Source organism: Microcaecilia unicolor, chromosome 9 (assembly GCF_901765095.1).
Source record: "Microcaecilia unicolor chromosome 9, aMicUni1.1, whole genome shotgun sequence".
Taxonomy (NCBI): domain Eukaryota; kingdom Metazoa; phylum Chordata; class Amphibia; order Gymnophiona; family Siphonopidae; genus Microcaecilia; species Microcaecilia unicolor.
Window position 1 is genome coordinate 67,574,518 of NC_044039.1, and position 18,931 is coordinate 67,593,448.

General features: G+C 47.7%; 1 protein-coding gene across 5 annotated transcripts in view; it reads left to right on the forward strand.

Moving 5' to 3' along the window:
• Nucleotides 1–18,931, forward strand: part of PPARA (peroxisome proliferator activated receptor alpha) — a 652,237-nt gene that overhangs the window by 124,443 nt on the left and 508,863 nt on the right. The window lies entirely within an intron of this gene.

An 18,931-nucleotide genomic window follows, 5' to 3' on the forward strand; every position in this document is an offset into this window, starting at 1 on the left:
AATACATGCAAGAGGGTGTCCCTATAACCAGCCCCTCCAAATGATACACCGAGTATGATTTATAACAAATTACTACTATCTCTATGTTCATCTGTGTGCTGCACAAGCTGGCATGTTTGAAAATATAAGTGAGATGAAATTAAAATGCTACCAACAATAAAGAACGACAACGTAGATGCAGCAGCTCATAAGTTTGCTTGATTTTGTTTTGGGTTTAACGGCAGCGCGGGAAGGGGAAACAGACTAACCTAAATAGCTTCAATTTCTTTATTTCATGCTGTCTCCGTCCTCATCCAAACCCAGCATCATCTCCCTCCTGCTCCTCTGCGAGTCCTACCTCTCTCAGCTTCCATTCCCTCTCTGACCTTACTCTTCCAGCAGCTGTAGTGGTAACACGTGACGCTGCCTGGTCCACCCGGAGCCTTGTCTCTGCCGAGTAGTGTACAGCCCCGCTGATGCAACTTCCTGTGGGTGGGATCTGGCAGAGAAAAGGCTCCGGGTTGGTCAGGCAGCGGTGAGGGGGTGATGATGAACCTAAGGGACGACATGATGAGGTATGCTGGGGGAAGAGGGAGAGAGGAGGAGAAAAAAAACCAGATGCTTGTGTGCTCGCTACCTGACTCCAGCAACCGGCTCGCAAAAATCAGTAAAATTTAACAACTGGCTCGTGCGAGCCGGCTCCAGCACACCACTGATTATGCATTTACATTAAATGTCCACATGTTTGCAGAGATAGAACAGTTGCATTTACAAATAACAGAAAATTTTACAATACTGTGCAATATTCCTCTGTCCTACCCAGCTAGTCCTTCATATCACTAGGCTGCTAAAAATTTCTGGGGAGAACACTATAGTATCAAATGTGTAAATCAAGTGATATTTCTCTGTTGCAGAGTCTTGAAAGGCTCCGTTCTGTCCCATTTGCTCTTTATATCTTTTTGAATCCGTTAGCGACCTTAATTAAAGATTTTAATATTAAAAAGTTCTTAAACGCTCATGATATTCTTTTGATTTTTCCCAACTTCTCCAGTTTCCCCAGACTTTTCTATTCTTCAGTCATATCTCTTGACTATCTCCATGGCACACCTTACAAATATTGGTACTAAATCCCCTTTAAAACAGCTTGTTGGTTACAGGTTTTCACCTAAAACCCTCTTTCTTGTTCTAGTCCTCTTTATTTTACCAGTTAACACCTGTTGACTCCTTTCGCTGCTTAGTAACATAGTAAATGATGGCAGAAAAAGACCTGCATGGTCCATCCAGTCTGCCCAACAAGACAAACTCATATGTACTACTTTTTGTGTATACCCTACTTTGATTTGTACCTGTCCTCTTCAGGGCACAGACCGTATAAGTCTGTCCAGCACTATCCCCGCCTCCCAACCACCAGCCCCGCCTCCCACCACTGGCTCTGGCACAGACCGTATAAGTCTGCCCAGCACTATCCTCGCCTCCCACCACCGGCTGGCTCTGCCACCCAATCTCGGCTAAGCTCCTTAGGATCCATTCCTTCTGAATAGGATTCCTTTATGTTTATCCCACGTGTGTTTGAATTCTGTTACCGTTTTCATTTCCACCACCTCCCGCGGGAGGGCATTCCAAGCATCCACTACTCTCTCCGTGAAAAAATACTTCCTGACATTTTTCTTGAGTCTGGCCCCCTTCAATCTCATTTCATGTCCTCTCGTTCTACCGCCTTCGCACCTCCGGAAAACGTTCGTTTGCGGATTAATACTTTTCAAATATTTGAACGTCTCTATCATATCACCCCTGTTTCTCCTTTCTTCCAGAGTATACGTGTTCAGGTCATCAAGTCTCTCCTCATACGTCTTGGAACGCAAATCTCTTACCATTCTCGTAGCTTTTCTTTGCACCGCTTCAATTCTTTTTACATCCTTCGCAAGGTACGGCCTCCAAAACTGAACACTATACTCTAGGTGGGGCCTCACCAACGACTTATACAGGGGCATCAACACCTCCATTCTTCTGCTGGTCACACCTCTCTCTATACAGCCTAACAACCTTCTAGCTACGGCCACCACCTTGTCACACTGTTTCGTCGCCTTCAGATCCTCAGATACTATCACCCCAAGATCCCTCTCCCTGTCCGTACCTATCAGATTCTCCCCGCCTAACACATACATCTCCCGAGGGTTTCTATGCCCTAAGTGCATCACTTTGCATTTCTTCGCATTGAATTTTAATTGCCAAACCTTAGACCATTCTTCTAGCTTCCTCAGATCCTTTTTCATGTTTTCCACTCCCTCCCGGGTGTCCACTCTGTTGCAGAACTTAGTATCATCCACAAATAGGCAAACTTTACCTTCTAACCCTTAGGCAATGTCACTTACAAATATATTGAACAGAATCGGTCCCAGCACCGATCCCTGAGGCACACCACTACTCACCTTTCCCTCCTCCGAGCAAATTCCATTCACCACCACCCTCTGGCTTCTGTCCGTCAACCAGTTCCTAATCCAGTTCACCACTTCAGGTCCTATCTTCAGCCCTTCCAGTTTATTTAAGAGCCTCCTGTGGGGAACCGTGTCAAAAGCTTTGCTGAAATCTAAGTAGATTACGTCCATAGCTCATCCTTGATTCAATTCTCCTGTCACCCAATCAAAGAACTCAATGAGATTCGTTTGGCACGATTTCCCTTTGGTAAAACCATGTTGTCTCGGAACTTGCAACTTATTGGCTTCCAGGAAATTCACTATCCTTTCCTTCAGCATCGCTTCCATTATTTTTCCAATAATCGAAGTGAGGCTTACCGGCCTGTAGTTTCCAGCTTCTTCCCTATCACCACTCTTGTGAAGAGGGACCACCTCCGCCGTTCTCCAATCCTTCGGATCCTCTCCCGTCTGCAAGGATATGTTAAACAAATCTTTAAGAGGACCCGCCAGAACCTCTCTGAGCTCCCTCAATATCCTGGGGTGGATCCCATCCGGTCCCATGGCTTTATCCACCTTTAGCTTTTCAAGCTGTTCATACACACTCTCTTCCGTGAACGGTGCTCTATCCACTTCAATCTCATTTATACTTTTTGCAGTCCATCGCGGTCCTTCTCCAGGATTTTCTTCTGTGAAAACAGAACAAAAGTATCTATTTAGCAAATTTGCTTTTTCTTCATCATTATCCACATAGCGGTTCGCAGTATCTTTTAGTCTCACAATTCCCTTTTTAGTCATTCTCCTTTCACTTATATACCTGAAGAAATTTTTGTCACCCCTCCTTACATTTCTAGCCATTTGTTCTTCCGCTTGCGCTTTCCCCAGACGTATCTCTCTCTTGGCTTCTTTCAGTTTCATCCTGTATTCCTCCTCGTGTTCCTTTTCTTTAGTTTTTGTGTATTTCTGGAACGCCAACTCTTTAGCCTTTATTTTCTCAGCCACTTGCTTGGAGAACCATATTGGTTTCCTTTTTGTCTTGCTTTTATTTACTTTCCTTACATAAAGGTTTGTGGCCTTATTTATAGCTTCTTTCAGCCTGGACCACTGTCCTTCCACTTCTCGTATTTCCTCCCAGCCCATCATCTCCTTCCTCAGGTATTCCCCCATTTTACTAAAGTCAGCACGCTTGAAATCCAGAACTTTGAGTTTTGAGTGGCCGCTCTCCACTTTAGCTGTAATATCAAACCAAACCGTTTGATGGTCACTGCTGCCCAGGTGGGCACCCACTCGGATATTTGACAAGCTATCCCCATTTGTGAGCACCAGATCCAGCGTCGCTCCCTCCCTCATGGGTTCCGTCACCATTTGTCTGAGCAAACCGCTTTGTAAAGCATCCACGATCTCTCTACTTCTTTCCGATTCCGCAGACGGAACCTTCCAATCTACATCCGGCAGATTGAAATCTCCCAGCAACAGCACCTCTCTTGTTTCCTAACTTTTGAATATCTGCGATCAGGTCTTTATCTAGTTCCTCCAATTGTTTCGGAGGTCTGTAGACAACACCCACGTGTATAGAGGTTCTATCATCTCTTTTAAGGTGATCCATATCGCTTCTTCCTTTCCCCAGGTCCACTACTACTACTACTACTACTTAACATTTCTAGAGCGCTACTAGGGTTACGCAGCGCTGTACAAATTAACAATTAAGGACGGTCCCTGCTCAGAAGAGCTTACAATCTAAAGGACGAAATGTCAAGTTGGGGTAGTTAAATTTCCTGAGAAGAGGTGGGCTTTGAGCATTGATTTGAAGATGGGTAGGGAGGGGGCACGTTGTATGGGCTCAGGGAGTTTGTTCCAGGCATGGGGTAAGGCGAGACAAAGGGCGGAGCCTGGAGTTGGAGGTAGTGGAGAAGGGTACTGAAAGGAGGGATTTGTCTTGAGAGCGGAGGTTACGGGTAGGGACGTAAGGGGAGATGAGGGTAGAGAGGTAAGGGGGGGGCTGCAGATCGAGTGCATTTGTAGGTGAGTAAGAGAAGCTTGAACTGTATGTGGTATCTGATTGGGAGCCAGTGGAGTGACTTGAGGAGAGGGGTGATATGAGTATATCGGTTAAGGCGGAAGATAAGACGTGCGGCATAGTTCTGGATGGACTGAAGGGGGGATAGATGGCTACGTGGGAGGCCGGTCAGGACTAGGTTGCAGTAGTCAAGGCGAGAGGTAATGAGAGAGTGGATGAGAGTTCGGGTGGTGTGCTCGGAGAGGAAGGGGCGAATTTTGCTAATGTTATAGAGGAAGAAGCGACAGGTCTTGGCTGCACCCTACGCCTGGAATAAACTTCCTGAGCCCCTACGTCTTGCCCCTTCCTTGGCCACCTTTAAATCTAGACTGAAATCCCACCTCTTTAACATTGCTTTTGACTCGTAACCACCTGCCTCCACCTACCCTCCTCCTTCCTGTACACAATAATTGATTTGATTTGATTTGCTTACTTTATTTCTTGTCTATTAGATTGTAAGCTCTTTGAGCAGGGACTGTCTTTCTTCTTTGTGCAGCGCTGCGTATGCCTTGTAGCGCTATAGAAATGCTAAATAGTAGTAGTAGTAGTATCTGCTGGATATGCGCAGAGAAGGAGAGGGAGGAGTCGAAAATGACACCGAAGTTGCGGGCAGATGAGACGGGGACGATGAGGGTGTTATCAACTGAGATAGAGAGTGAAGGGAGAGGGGAAGTGGGTTTGGGTGGGAAAACAATAAGTTCAGTCTTAGTTCCATATCATCAAGCTGATCAATCCATAGACTGGTGGGTTGTGTCCATCTACCAGCAGGTGGAGATAGAGAGCAAACTTTTGCCTCCCTATATGTGGTCATGTGCTGCCGGAAACTCCTCTGTATGTTCTCTATCTCAGCAGGTGGTGGTCACACACAGCAGCAGCTCTGGCTAGGCCTCCAAGCCTAATTTTTAGGTTTTGTTGAGTGCCTGGGGTTGAGGGCTCTTTTGAGCAAGTGCAAACCTGGTGGTGCCAGGTCCCTCCTTTTCTCCCCCCTCCCGCTGGCTCCGTTAAAAAAAAAAAAAAAAAAAATTTTAAACGTTTTAAAGGCGTTTATTTTGACGTTTATTTAAGCGTCTATTGCAGCTACTCACTGGGACACCAGGTCGTTACAACTCGGAGCGGACAGCAGGTAATTTTACCTTTTTATAGCGGGCGGGGGTTCCCCGATTCTTCTCCTCGTGGCACATGGCGTCGGAGGGCGAGGGCGCAAAGGGTCGCTCCCCGGGTCGCTTGAGCGCTTCTAGAGGGGATGCGGGGGTCTTAAAGCCTGTTTCGCCCTTGTTGGGTGACAGTTTCGTGACCGATGAATGTCCCGGTCCTTCCTCCGGCGTGGCGGTTTTTCCCGCCATAAACGCCCATCCCCCGCTCCTCGCCTCCGCCATCTTGGCCGGCCACGCGGCTCGGACGGCTTCTTCTTGGGCCGCCCTTGAGGTTGGAGACATTAATGCCATGAACGCCCTTAATTTGGGCGACGGCACAGAAGCGGCTAAAGTTAAGAGCCGTTCTTCCCGCGCGGCTCCTTCGCGGAGTTTCGCGCCGGACGCCATTTTGGATGCGCAGCATGTCTCTCCCCCGCTGTTGCGAGCGCCGGTTGAGAGCGCGCCTAGGGCTGTTGCCCAGGCTGCGGAAGTGCACAGTCTGGGGGGTTTCTCCCCCGAGTTTGTTTTGCTGCTGCATCAGGCCTTCCTCATGCACAACGCTGCCCCCGCTCCCTCGTCTGGTAAAGAGGTTGAGGTTCCCAGAGGTAAACGCCCTCGGGTTGATTCCCAGGCCTTGGAGGAATTTGTCTCCTCCGATGTAGATGAGGGCAGCGTGTCTGAGGTCTCCCAACGGTCCTTTGCGGATTCCTTGGAGGAGACGGATCCCCGCTCGGATGGAGCGGATGACCCCTCTGCAGCGCGGCTTTTTCGCCCAGAGGATTTGCCCAACCTGTTGTTACAGGCCATGGACACTTTGAAGATATCCTCTCCGGAGGACGTCTCTCCCTCAGCCCCTGTTGGCTCTGCCATTATGCTGGGGACGAAGCGCCCGCCTAGAACCTTCCACGTGCATGATGCCATGCACACCTTAATTTCGGCTCAATGGGATGTCCCAGAAGCGAGCCTTAAAGTGGCTAGGGCTATGTCCCGCCTCTATCCTTTGGCTGTGAGTGAACGTGAGGCCTATCTGTGGCCTACCGTGGATTCTTTAATCACTGCGGTGACTAAGAAAACGGCATTGCCGGTGGAAGGTGGCACGGCCCTAAAGGACGCCCAAGACAGGAGATTGGAGGCGGCCTTAAGGTCGTCCTTTGAGGCGGCTGCTTTAAGTTTGCAGGCCTCAGTTTGCGGCTCCTATGTGGCCAGGGCGTGCCTGACTATGGTGCAGCGGGCTTCCCCCTCGGATCATTCCTTGAGGGCTGATTGGCCAGCCCTGGAATCGGGCTTAGCCTATTTGGCAGACTTGCTGTATGATGTCTTGAGAGCCTCAGCTAAAGGCATGGCTCAGACAGTCTCTGCGCGGCGGTGGCTTTGGCTGAAACATTGGTCTGCTGACCACGCCTCTAAATCCCGCCTGGCTAGATTGCCTTTTAAAGGCAAGCTGCTCTTTGGGGTCGAGCTGGACAAAATCGTGACCGCTCTCGGCACGTCTAAGGGCAAGAAGTTACCAGAGGTCAGGGCTCGGGCTAGTGCTCGTCCCGGTACCTCCAGAGGACGGTTTCAGGAAGCCCGTCGGTACCGCCCGGGCAGGTCGGGTTCTTCTGCCCCCTCTTCCTTTAAGAGGAATTTCTCCCCCAAGCAGCATTCCTTTCGCAGAGACCGCCGTCCCGGAGGTGCTCCCTCCGGTCCTCCCCCAGGGTCTCGTACCCAATGACGGGGTCTTGGTCCACGCCCCAGTGCAGATTGGAGGACGGCTGTCCTCGTTTCTGGGCGAGTGGACCACAATAACTTCAGACGCTTGGGTGCTGGAAGTCATCAGAGACGGCTACAAGCTGGAGTTCTGCCGACCCTTAAGAGACGGGTTTGTACTCTCTCCCTGCAAGTCTCCGGTCAAAGCTGTGGCAGTGCAGCAGACTTTGGACAATCTGATCCGCCTGGGTGCGGTCGTTCCGGTGCCAGAAAGTCAGCTTGGCAAGGGGCGTTACTCCATTTACTTTGTGGTACCAAAGAAAGGAGGTTCTGTCCGGCCTATCCTCGACCTCAAAGGGGTCAATCGGGCCTTGAAAGTGCGGCACTTTCGCATGGAGACTCTCCGCTCTGTTATAGCGGCAGTGAAGGCAGGGGAGTACCTGGCATCCTTGGACATCAAGGAAGCGTACCTGCATATTCCCATCTGGCCTCCTCATCAACGCTTTCTGCGTTTTGCAGTCCTGGGCCGACACTTCCAGTTCAGAGCCCTCCCGTTCGGGTTGGCTACTGCTCCGCGGACTTTTTCCAAAGTAATGGTGGTCATAGCGGCCTTCCTGCGAAAGGAAGGAGTACAAGTCCATCCTTATCTGGACGACTGGTTGATCCGAGCCCCCTCTTATGCAGAGTGCGGCAAAGCTGTGGACCGGGTAGTTGCTCTTTTGAGCTCCCTGGGATGGATCATCAACTGGGAGAAGAGCCAGCTGCGCCCGACTCAGTCCCTGGAGTATCTGGGAGTTCGATTCGACACCCAAGTGGGCAGAGTGTTCCTGCCAGACAATCGGATTGTCAAACTTCAGGCTCAGGTGGACCAGTTCCTAGTAGCCTCTCCTCTTCGGGCTTGGGACTATGTGCAGCTGTTGGGTTCTATGACGGCCACGATGGAAGTAGTGCCCTGGGCCAGGGCTCATATGAGACCACTACAACACTCTCTGCTGCAGCGCTGGACTCCGATGTCGGAGGATTATGCTGTGCGCCTTCCCTTGGACCCAGCAGTGCGCAAGGCGCTGAGCTGGTGGATGCAGACAGACAAGTTGTCTGCGGGAATGCCTCTGGCGACCCCAGAGTGGATTGTCGTCACGACGGACGCCTCGTTGTCGGGCTGGGGAGCCCACTGCTTGGGAAGGACAGCGCAGGGGCTCTGGTCTCCTGCAGAAGCAAAGTGGTCTATCAACCTCCTGGAACTCAGAGCCATTCGGTTGGCGCTTTTGGAGTTCATCCCGGTACTGGTGCTGAAGCCTGTACGGGTCCTGTCGGACAATGCCACGGCTGTGGCCTATGTCAACCGCCAGGGAGGTACCAAGAGCGCCCCTCTAGCCAAGGAGGCTATGAATCTTTGCCAGTGGGCGGAAGCGAACCTGGAGCAGCTTTCAGCGGCCCACATTGCCGGAGTCATGAATGTCAAGGCGGACTTTCTCAGTCGCCATACCTTGGAGCCCGGAGAGTGGCAGCTCTCTGCTCAGGCGTTCTTGGGCATCACGAAGTGCTGGGGCCAGCCGAGCCTAGATCTGATGGCGTCATCGGCCAATTGCCAAGTGCCGCGCTTTTTCAGCAGAGGACGGGACCCTCGATCCCTGGGAGTAGATGCTCTTCTCCAACAGTGGCCGACACAAGAGCTTCTCTATGTGTTCCCGCCCTGGCCCATGTTGGGCAGGGTACTAGACCGGGTGGCAAAGCATCCCGGCAGGGTAATCCTGGTGGGTCCGGATTGGCCCAGACGTCCCTGGTATGCGGACTTGATCAGGCTCTCAGTCGACGATCCTCTGCGGCTGCCAGTGGAGCAGGGCCTGTTGCATCAGGGTCCCGTGGTGATGGAGGATCCCTCCCCCTTTGGTCTTACGGCCTGGCTATTGAGCGGCAGCGTCTGAGAAAGAAGGGCTTCTCAGACAAGGTCATCGCCACTATGCTAAGAGCGAGGAAGCGCTCTACTTCTACTGCTTACGCCAGGGTTTGGCGTATCTTTGCAGCGTGGTGTGAAGCAGGCTCACTTTCTCCCTTCACTGCTCCAATTTCTTCAGTGTTGGCGTTCCTGCAAGAAGGTCTGGAGAAAGGCCTGTCGCTCAGTTCCCTTAAAGTCCAGGTAGCGGCTCTGGCTTGTTTCAGGGGCCGCCTGAAGGGTGCTTCCCTGGCTTCGCAGCCAGATGTGGTGCGCTTTCTCAAGGGAGTTAATCACCTGCGACCTCCTCTACACTCAGTGGTGCCTGCGTGGAATCTCAACCTGGTGCTAAGAGCATTGCAGAAGCCGCCTTTTGAACCCTTGTCGAGGGCATCTCTGAAAGACCTGACGTTGAAAGCAGTCTTTTTGGTGGCTATCACTTCAGCCAGAAGAGTTTCCGAGCTCCAGGCGCTCTCATGTCGAGAGCCTTTTCTGCAGTTCACTGAGGCAGGAGTGACTATTCGCACAGTGCCTTCCTTCCTGCCCAAGATTGTTTCTCGCTTCCATGTGAATCAGCAGCTATGTCTCCCTTCCTTTCGTAGGGAGGACTACCCAGAGGAGTACTCTGCTCTTAAATATCTGGACGTGAGACGAGTCATCATCAGATACTTGGAAGTGACCAATGATTTCCGGAAGTCGGATCATCTGTTTGTCCTGTTTGCAGGTCCTCGTAAGGGTCTGCAGGCTGCTAAGCCTACAGTGGCAAGATGGGTCAAGGAAGCCATTGCAGCGGCTTATGTGGCCGCGGGGAAGGTGCCGCCTATCCAGCTGAAGGCTCACTCCACGAGAGCTCAGGCGGCCTCGATGGCAGAGGCCGGATCCGTCTCCTTGGAAGAGATATGCAAGGCGGCAACTTGGGCTTCGGCTCATACATTCTCCAAGCATTACCGTTTGACTGTGGCTGCACGGGCGGAGGCCCGGTTTGGAGCTTCAGTGTTGAGGTCAGGGATTTCAATGTCCCGCCCTGGGTGAGTACTGCTTCGGTACATCCCACCAGTCTATGGATTGATCAGCTTGATGATATGGAAGGTAAAATTATGTATAATCATACCTGATAATTTTCTTTCCATTAATCATAGCTGATCAATCCATAGCCCCTCCCAGATATCTGTACTGTTTTTATTCTGGTTGCATTTCAGGTTCAAGTTTAGTCTTCAGTTACTTCAGAAAGACTTCGTGTTCAAGTTTTTTCACTTGGATTCTTCAAGAGTTAAGACGAGTTTGTGTTACAGTGAGCTGCTGCATTCCTCTCCCCTCCGTTTTACGGGGCTGGATTGAGACTTAAAATTCTGCCGGCACTCCCTCCCGCTTCGTGCGGCTGTAGGGCAGCTTTGTACCCCTCCCGCTTCGGCGGTGTTAGGGTCAGTCAGCTCCTCCCGCGGTTGCGGTTGCAGGATAAGCCAGATCCCCCCGCATCGGCGGGTGTGGTGTCCCTCCCCCACTCCGCGGGGATGAGCTGGACGGATTCCCCTCCCCCACTTGTGTGGGGATGAGCTGGGTTAATTCCCCTCCCCCGTTTCGGCGGTGGTGAGCTGGGCAGAGTGTCCCTTCGTGGGTGTAATTCTCTAAGTGCTGAGTCCTGCGGATGGAGCTTTGATATCGACATACTGAGGAGTTTCCGGCAGCACATGACCACATATAGGGAGGCAAAAGTTTGCTCTCTATCTCCACCTGCTGGTAGATGGACACAACCCACCAGTCTATGGATTGATCAGCTATGATTAATGGAAAGAAAATTATCAGGTATGATTATACAGTGGGGGAAATAAGTATTTGATCCCTTGCTGATTTTGTAAGTTTGCCCACTGACAAAGACATGAGCAGCCCATAATTGAAGGGTAGGTTATTGGTAACAGTGAGAGATAGCACATCACAAATTAAATCCGGAAAATCACATTGTGGAAAGTATATGAATTTATTTGCATTCTGCAGAGGGAAATAAGTATTTGATCCCTCTGGCAAACAAGACCTAATACTTGGTGGCAAAACCCTTGTTGGCAAGCACAGCAGTCAGACGTCTTCTGTAGTTGATGATGAGGTTTGCACACATGTCAGGAGGAATTTTGGTCCACTCCTCTTTGCAGATCATCTCTAAATCATTAAGAGTTCTGGGCTGTCGCTTGGCAACTCGCAGCTTCAGCTCCCTCCATAAGTTTTCAATGGGATTAAGGTCTGGTGACTGGCTAGGCCACTCCATGACCCTAATGTGCTTCTTCCTGAGCCACTCCTTTGTTGCCTTGGCTGTATGTTTTGGGTCATTGTCGTGCTGGAAGACCCAGCCACGACCCATTTTTAAGGCCCTGGCGGAGGGAAGGAGGTTGTCACTCAGAATTGTACGGTACATGGCCCCATCCATTCTCCCATTGATGCGGTGAAGTAGTCCTGTGCCCTTAGCAGAGAAACACCCCCAAAACATAACATTTCCACCTCCATGCTTGACAGTGGGGACGGTGTTCTTTGGGTCATAGGCAGCATTTCTCTTCCTCCAAACACGGCGAGTTGAGTTCATGCCAAAGAGCTCAATTTTTGTCTCATCTGACCACAGCACCTTCTCCCAATCACTCTCGGCATCATCCAGGTGTTCACTGGCAAACTTCAGACGGGCCGTCACATGTGCCTTCCGGAGCAGGGGGACCTTGCGGGCACTGCAGGATTGCAATCCGTTATGTCGTAATGTGTTACCAATGGTTTTCGTGGTGACAGTGGTCCCAGCTGCCTTGAGATCATTGACAAGTTCCCCCCTTGTAGTTGTAGGCTGATTTCTAACCTTCCTCATGATCAAGGATACCCCACGAGGTGAGATTTTGCGTGGAGCCCCAGATCTTTGTCGATTGACAGTCATTTTGTACTTCTTCCATTTTCTTACTATGGCACCAACAGTTGTCTCCTTCTCGCCCAGCGTCTTACTGATGGTTTTGTAGCCCATTCCAGCCTTGTGCAGGTGTATGATCTTGTCCCTGACATCCTTAGACAGCTCCTTGCTCTTGGCCATTTTGTAGAGGTTAGAGTCTGACTGATTCACTGAGTCTGTGGACAGGTGTCTTTCATACAGGTGACCATTGCCGACAGCTGTCTGTCATGCAGGTAACGAGTTGATTTGGAGCATCTACCTGGTCTGTAGGGGCCAGATCTCTTACTGGTTGGTGGGGGATCAAATACTTATTTCCCTCTGCAGAATGCAAATAAATTCATATACTTTCCACAATGTGATTTTCCGGATTTAATTTGTGATGTGCTATCTCTCACTGTTACCAATAACCTACCCTTCAATTATGGGCTGCTCATGTCTTTGTCAGTGGGCAAACTTACAAAATCAGCAAGGGATCAAATACTTATTTCCCCCACTGTACATAATTTTACCATATATTCAGTTTCAGGTGGCGGTTGGACATCCAGGCAGCAATGTCGGATAAGCAGGCCGAGACTTTGGCCTGGGTATCCGCAGTGATTTCTGGTGTGGAGAGATAAAGCTGGGTGTCGTCAGCATAAAGATGATAGTGGAAACCATGAGAAGAGATCAGGGAGCCTAAGGAAGAGGTGTAGATTGAAAAAAGAAGGGGCCCAAGGACAGATCCCTGAGGAACTCCAACAGAGAGCGGGATAGGGGAGGAGGACGAACCATGAAAGTGTACTCTGAAGGTACGATGGGAGAGATAAGAGGAGAACCAGGAGAGGACAGAGCCCTGGAACCCAAGGGAGGACAGTGTGTCAAGAAGTAGGTTGTGATTGACAGTGTCAAAAGTGGCGGAGAGGTCGAGGAGGATGAGGATGGAGTAGTGACCTTTGGATTTGGCGAGGAATAGGTCATTGCAGACTTTAGATAGTGCCGTTTCTGTCGAGTGAAGGGGGCGAAAGCCGGATTGAAGCGGATCGAGGATGGCATGAGAGGAGAGAAAATCAATGCAGCGGCTGTGAATGGCGCGTTCAAGTATCTTGGAGAGGAAGGGTAGGAGGGAAATGGGGCGGTAGTTGGAGGGACAGGTAGGGTCAAGTGATGTCATTTCGGTCGCCGTGATATCATTTCTCACATATAGAGCTACTCCTCCACCTTTACGACTCTCTCTATCCTTCCTAAACAGATTATAGCCTGGTATGTTTGCATCCCATTCATGCGAACCATTTAGCCACGTCTCCGTGATTGCAACAATGTCTAAGTCTGCCTCCAACATCAGGGCTTGAAGGTCATGAACTTTATTGCTTAGACTGTGAGCTGGCCATTGCTTTCCATGTACATTTCCTGGTATGTGCTTCAACATTTGTGATTTGGGGTTGTCTTTTCTCTTTGGATACCTTCATATCCTTTTGTTCCAACTTAATTTCTTTCTCTTCTGCCTCCGTTCTATTTTCAGGATCATCACCATGCTGTAATGGAGCAAAAGAATTCTGTAGGGGCAACACTTGTGAGGGCGGATGCCTCTGGTGCACATAGCGAAGTCTTCCTGAGCCTACTGTGAACCATCTATTCCTAGGTGGTTTTATCCTTGGAGGCAGTGGTGTGAAATTGGCTTGATTCTGTGCTGCATGGTTTTGTGTAGTCTTAGAAGCTGCTTTAAGTGCATCTAATTCCTGTTTTACCTTACTGAACTCCTGTTTTAAACTAGCAAGCTGATGACAGACAGGACAAGCCTTAAGTCTCCAGATAATTATTAATTACATGGATTATTAATTACATTTGTATCCCGCGCTTTCCCACACATAGCAGGTTCAATGCGGCTTACATAGTAAATAGAATTACAAAGTCTTGAAGGAGAATGTTACAAGTTGTAGTAAACATAGTAGTAGTGGGGTTTTGAGGATATGTAAATTGAGCATGGAGAGGTAAACAAAGATAGGATGAGCAAAAGGAGAAGAGATTGGGAGGGGTAAGGAGTAGGGAGGAAGAGATTGAGGAATGAGCATAAGGAGTTAGTGAGACATAGAGGGGCATAATCGAACGGCGCTAGCCAAATCGATGGCCGGCCATCTTTGGGTCCGGCTCCGCAAAGGGGTGGAGCAAACCGTATTTTCGAAATACAGTTGGGGACGGCTAAATCGATCACCGGGTTCAGAGCAGGATCGCCGGGTTTACATGAGATGGCCGGCTTCGCTTTCCAGCCATAATGGAAACCGGTCCCGGCCATCTCAAACCCGGCAAAATGCAAGCCATTTGGTCATGGGAGGAGCCAGCATTTCTAGTGCACTAGTCCCCCTGACATACCAGGACACCAACCGGGCACCCTAGGGGGCACTTCTAAATATTTTTTAAAAAACAAAAAATAGGTGCCAGGAGTATAGCTCCCTTACCTTGTGTGCTGAGCCCCCCAATTCCCCCCCAAAACCCACTCTGGCCTTGAAACTGAAACACCACAATTATTACAGAGAATAAAAGTCATCCTGTTTGTTGGAATGGGAATGTGCAAGATTAACTTTACTCCTCAGCCATACATAGGCCACCAGAGGCAGTTGTAATTTGGGTGGAGTTAATTTGCAATAAGTAGAATAGTTAGGAAATTTATTTAGGAAGTGTCAGTCTTGGGGTGGGTGGGCTTAAAGTTTAAAACCTGTGGAATGTGTTTGTTTTAAACCCACAATCTCCAGGAAAGGAAAAAAGTTCCAATACTTGCTAGCAGTTTTGAAATCTGAAATCTCTTTTTCAGATTTACAGATGCCAATAAACCAATTAGAAACAACAACAATCAAATCACAACAGGCAGAGCAGATTAAAACAGAGCACACTATAGGCAGAGTAGAATGAAACAGCAGAGCAGAATGAAAGTCAGATCACACTATTTTCAGAGCCAAGAGGGTATTTTTTTCCTTTTTTTTTTTTTTTTTTAGGAAAGATAGAAATGCAGTGACAATGATAGACAAGGAAAGAAGGAAGAGATGCCCAGAGAAAACACAGCCAAAGGATAGGGATAACCATGGATTTAGCCAGCACAAGTCTTAGCTGTATGAGTTTCCTTCAGCCAGGAGATGTCCACGAGGCTACTCAGTTTAGCCCCTCCTAAGCAATTAAAATGTCTGCAGAAGGACTATTTTGAGTTTATAATAGACTCTCAATTACATCTTGATAAACAAGTCTCAAGTTGTGAGATCTGGTTTCTATTGGTTTCGTTGATTTTTCTTCACTGAATATGCTTATTCATGCTTTTGTCATTTCACAGCTTAGCTACGATAACTCTGTTTACTGTGGGATTCCCCAGCATTCCTTATGTTAATTGCAAACACTTCAAAATTCAGCTGCTTGTTATTCCATTACTAAAACACTTACATTGGTTACCCATAATATTTTGTACTTAGTTTAAAATCTCTTCATTTAAGTATTCCATTCTTTCTCTCCTATTTAACAATCCCATACACACCTTCTCACTGTCTTTGTTGCTTGGATACTCATCAACTTATTCTTCTCCTCCAAAAAGGGCCCAACTACGAGTCTACTAGACACTCTGCTTTTCATTTCTTGGCTCTAAAACTGTGGAATACTTTACCTTTATTCATTCTGAACTCTCATTTACTAAATGATTACTTTGAAAACTTATTTTTACCAATTTTCCTTTAATTTTGTTGATGAATGATGCATTATGCTGCTAATGGGCTTGTGTGGTGGTGCAGCTAGCAGTTGTCAAAACCAAACAGTGGGCTCCTTTTACAAAACTGCACTACCAGTTAAGGCGCACTTAATGTGAAGAAGCCCATGGGAATAGAATGGACTTCTTCACATTCAGTGCACCGCTAATCGCTAGTGCAGCTTTGTAAAAAAAGCCCATTATCTGTTTATGTAGTACTTTGTTGATCGTTTGTAGCTAGCAGTTGGCACTGCTGTATATTATCTTTATATTGTGTGTTGGGATGGTTATGTCCTTTACTATCTTATATTGGAGTTCATATTCCTTTCCTTCTTCTTAACCTTTTGTTTTACTTTGTTGTAAACCGCTGCATCCTATGCTGTAGAAGTTGCAGTATATCAAATTTTTAATAAACATAAATGTTGAGAAACACAATTAGTACAAGATTTTCTTCATAGTGTTGCAAGATTGTACTACTGTTAGTGATATTCTTTAACATTTTTGTTATATAAATATATTAATTTTCCAAGTATGTGTACAGTGCCGGTCTTAGCAACTGCGGGGCCCTGTGCAGACCAGTTCGCTGCCCCCCGCCCCCCCCCCCCCCCAGTCCCACCAGCCCTGCCATTTGTTGAGAAGATATGTTTTAAACATTTTCTTTTGTTTCAAATGAAGACAAATCAATCAAAACTTGTATACAAAAACTAGTTCAAACATGAAAAATGCTGTACTAGGAAACCTTTGGGTTTAAAAAGCAAAACCATGTGCACGTAAGGACTAGATAAATGAATTAAAACGAATCCCCTTAATATGTAATACTTGGTAGCAATAATGAAACAGTGATTGAATATTCAGATAGCCTGAGCCAACAGATTTATTTTCCACTGAACATAATTAACTTTGTATGAACTTGGCTGCTAATAGTGTGCTGAACTGGATAATGTTGGCACATTTAGCCACACCCTTTTACCAGCCATGGCACATATAAACAGTAATCATTGAAAACATTACACCAATACAGGAGAAGAAAAATAACTTTTTTTTTCATTATAAATAATTTCTGTAAGCTGTTACAGCTCCAGTATGCCCAAAATGACACAGACCAAATTAGCATACAGACTCTTCATGCAGCACAATACCAGAAAAACAGAACTTTGCTATACATTGAAAAATAAGACAGCAGATGTAAATTCTCAAATTGGACATATTCCAAACACTAAAATGAAAATAAAATGAATTTTTTCTACCTTTGTTGTCTTGTGACTTTGTTTTTCTGATCATGTTGGTCCCAATCTCAGATTATGCTGCTCTCTATCTGCTCCCTTAACTCCACTTCCAGGGCTTCAATCCATTTATTTCTTTACTTTCCTCCTTTCGTCTTCATTTCTTGCCCTACATCATAGGTAAAAGCTGGGTCCTCCGCGGTCTTCACTGGAGCTTTTGCCTATTTTCTCCAGCCATGTGCAGTTTTTTTTCCTCTTTTTCCCCTCATCTCCGTCAGTATGCATCTCCTTCCTCTCTCTTCCCTCTCCTCCATCCATGTCCAGCATTTCTCCTCTCTCTCCTCCCCTCCATCCATATTCATCTCACTTCATCTCACATCCTCTCCCTTCCCTCCCCTCCATCCGTAACCAGCATTTCATCTCTCCCCTCCCCTCCATCCATATCCATCATTTCAACTCCCCTCCATCCATATCCAGCATTTCAACTCTCTCCTACCCTCCATCCGTATCCAGCATTTCAACTCTCCTCTACCCTCCATCCGTATCCAGCATTTCAACTCTCCTCTACCCTCCATCCGTATCCAGCATTTCAACTCTCTCCTCCCCTCCATCCGTATCCAGCAGTTCAACTCTCCCCTCCCCCTCCATCCGTATCCAGCATTTCAACTCTCCCCTCCCCTCCTCCATCCGTATCCAGCGATTCTCCTCTGTCCTCCCCTACATGTCCAATGACTCACCCGCCCCAGCCCCATCTGTGCCCTCAGCTGCTTTCCTTCCAGCCACCCTGTGTTTAAAAAGTTGCAGCGGCAGCGAAAAAGCAGGCTCACCTCTAGCCTTTAAGCCTTCCCTTCTCTTTCCGCCTTCGCGGAAACCGGAAACAGGAAATTGCATCATAGAAAGGCGGCACAGTGCACGCTGAGAGAGAAGGGAAGGCTTAAAGGTTAGAGGCAAGCCTGCTTTTTTGCTGCCGCCGCTGCAACTTTTTAAACACAGGGCAGCTGGAAGGAAAGCAACTGACAATCAATGGCAGGGAGCGACAGGAAGCTCCGCAGGGCCCCTGGAGGCGCGAGGCCCTATGCGACCGCTCCTGTTGCCTCTGCCTAAGACCGGCCCTGTATATGTACATACCAGTATCTTTCTATCCACAAATGAAGTATTATGTGTGTAGGAGTAAGTTCACTTCTGTTATTGGTTCTGCCCCCCAGTTCCACTTCCTTTTTGTCTACAAATTAAGCCCTGCCTGACAGAGGTGCAGTCAACATGGTAACATAGTTGGGGGTATTTTGAAAAACAGTTTGTAAACATATTGCTAGATAAGGATTAATAAGCCAGAGGCAACATGGATTTAACAGCGGGAAGTCTTGCTTTACTGATTTGTTAAAAGTTTTTGAAGGGGTTGATTAAGTTTTAACAAATTTTTCTCAGGAACCTCTCGAGTGATTTTATCAAAAATGCTTGTTTAAAAGGTGATCCAGTTGTCGTATATGCTGGATTTCCAGATTTTTGATAAAATCACTCATGAGATTCCTGAGAAAAAAAAAAAAAATCATAGGACAGGAGGTAATGTCTTATAGTGGATTGGTAATTGGTTAAAATATATAAAACAGAATAGGGCTGATGGTCAGTTCTTCCATGGAGTGCCCTAGGGATCTGTATTGAGATCCATTTAAACACATTTGTAAAAAATCTTGGAAAGGAAACAAGTGAGGTGATCAAATCTGAAGGTGATACATTTGTTCAAAGTTATTAGATCATGAGTGGATTGTAATGAATTACTGAAGGGCATTAACTGAACTGGGAGTCTGGGTATCTAAATAGCAAATGAAATTTCTGTTTAAATCTTCTTCTTTTTTTTTTTTAATTAAAAATATCACTGGAAAATACAACAAGGTTGAAACT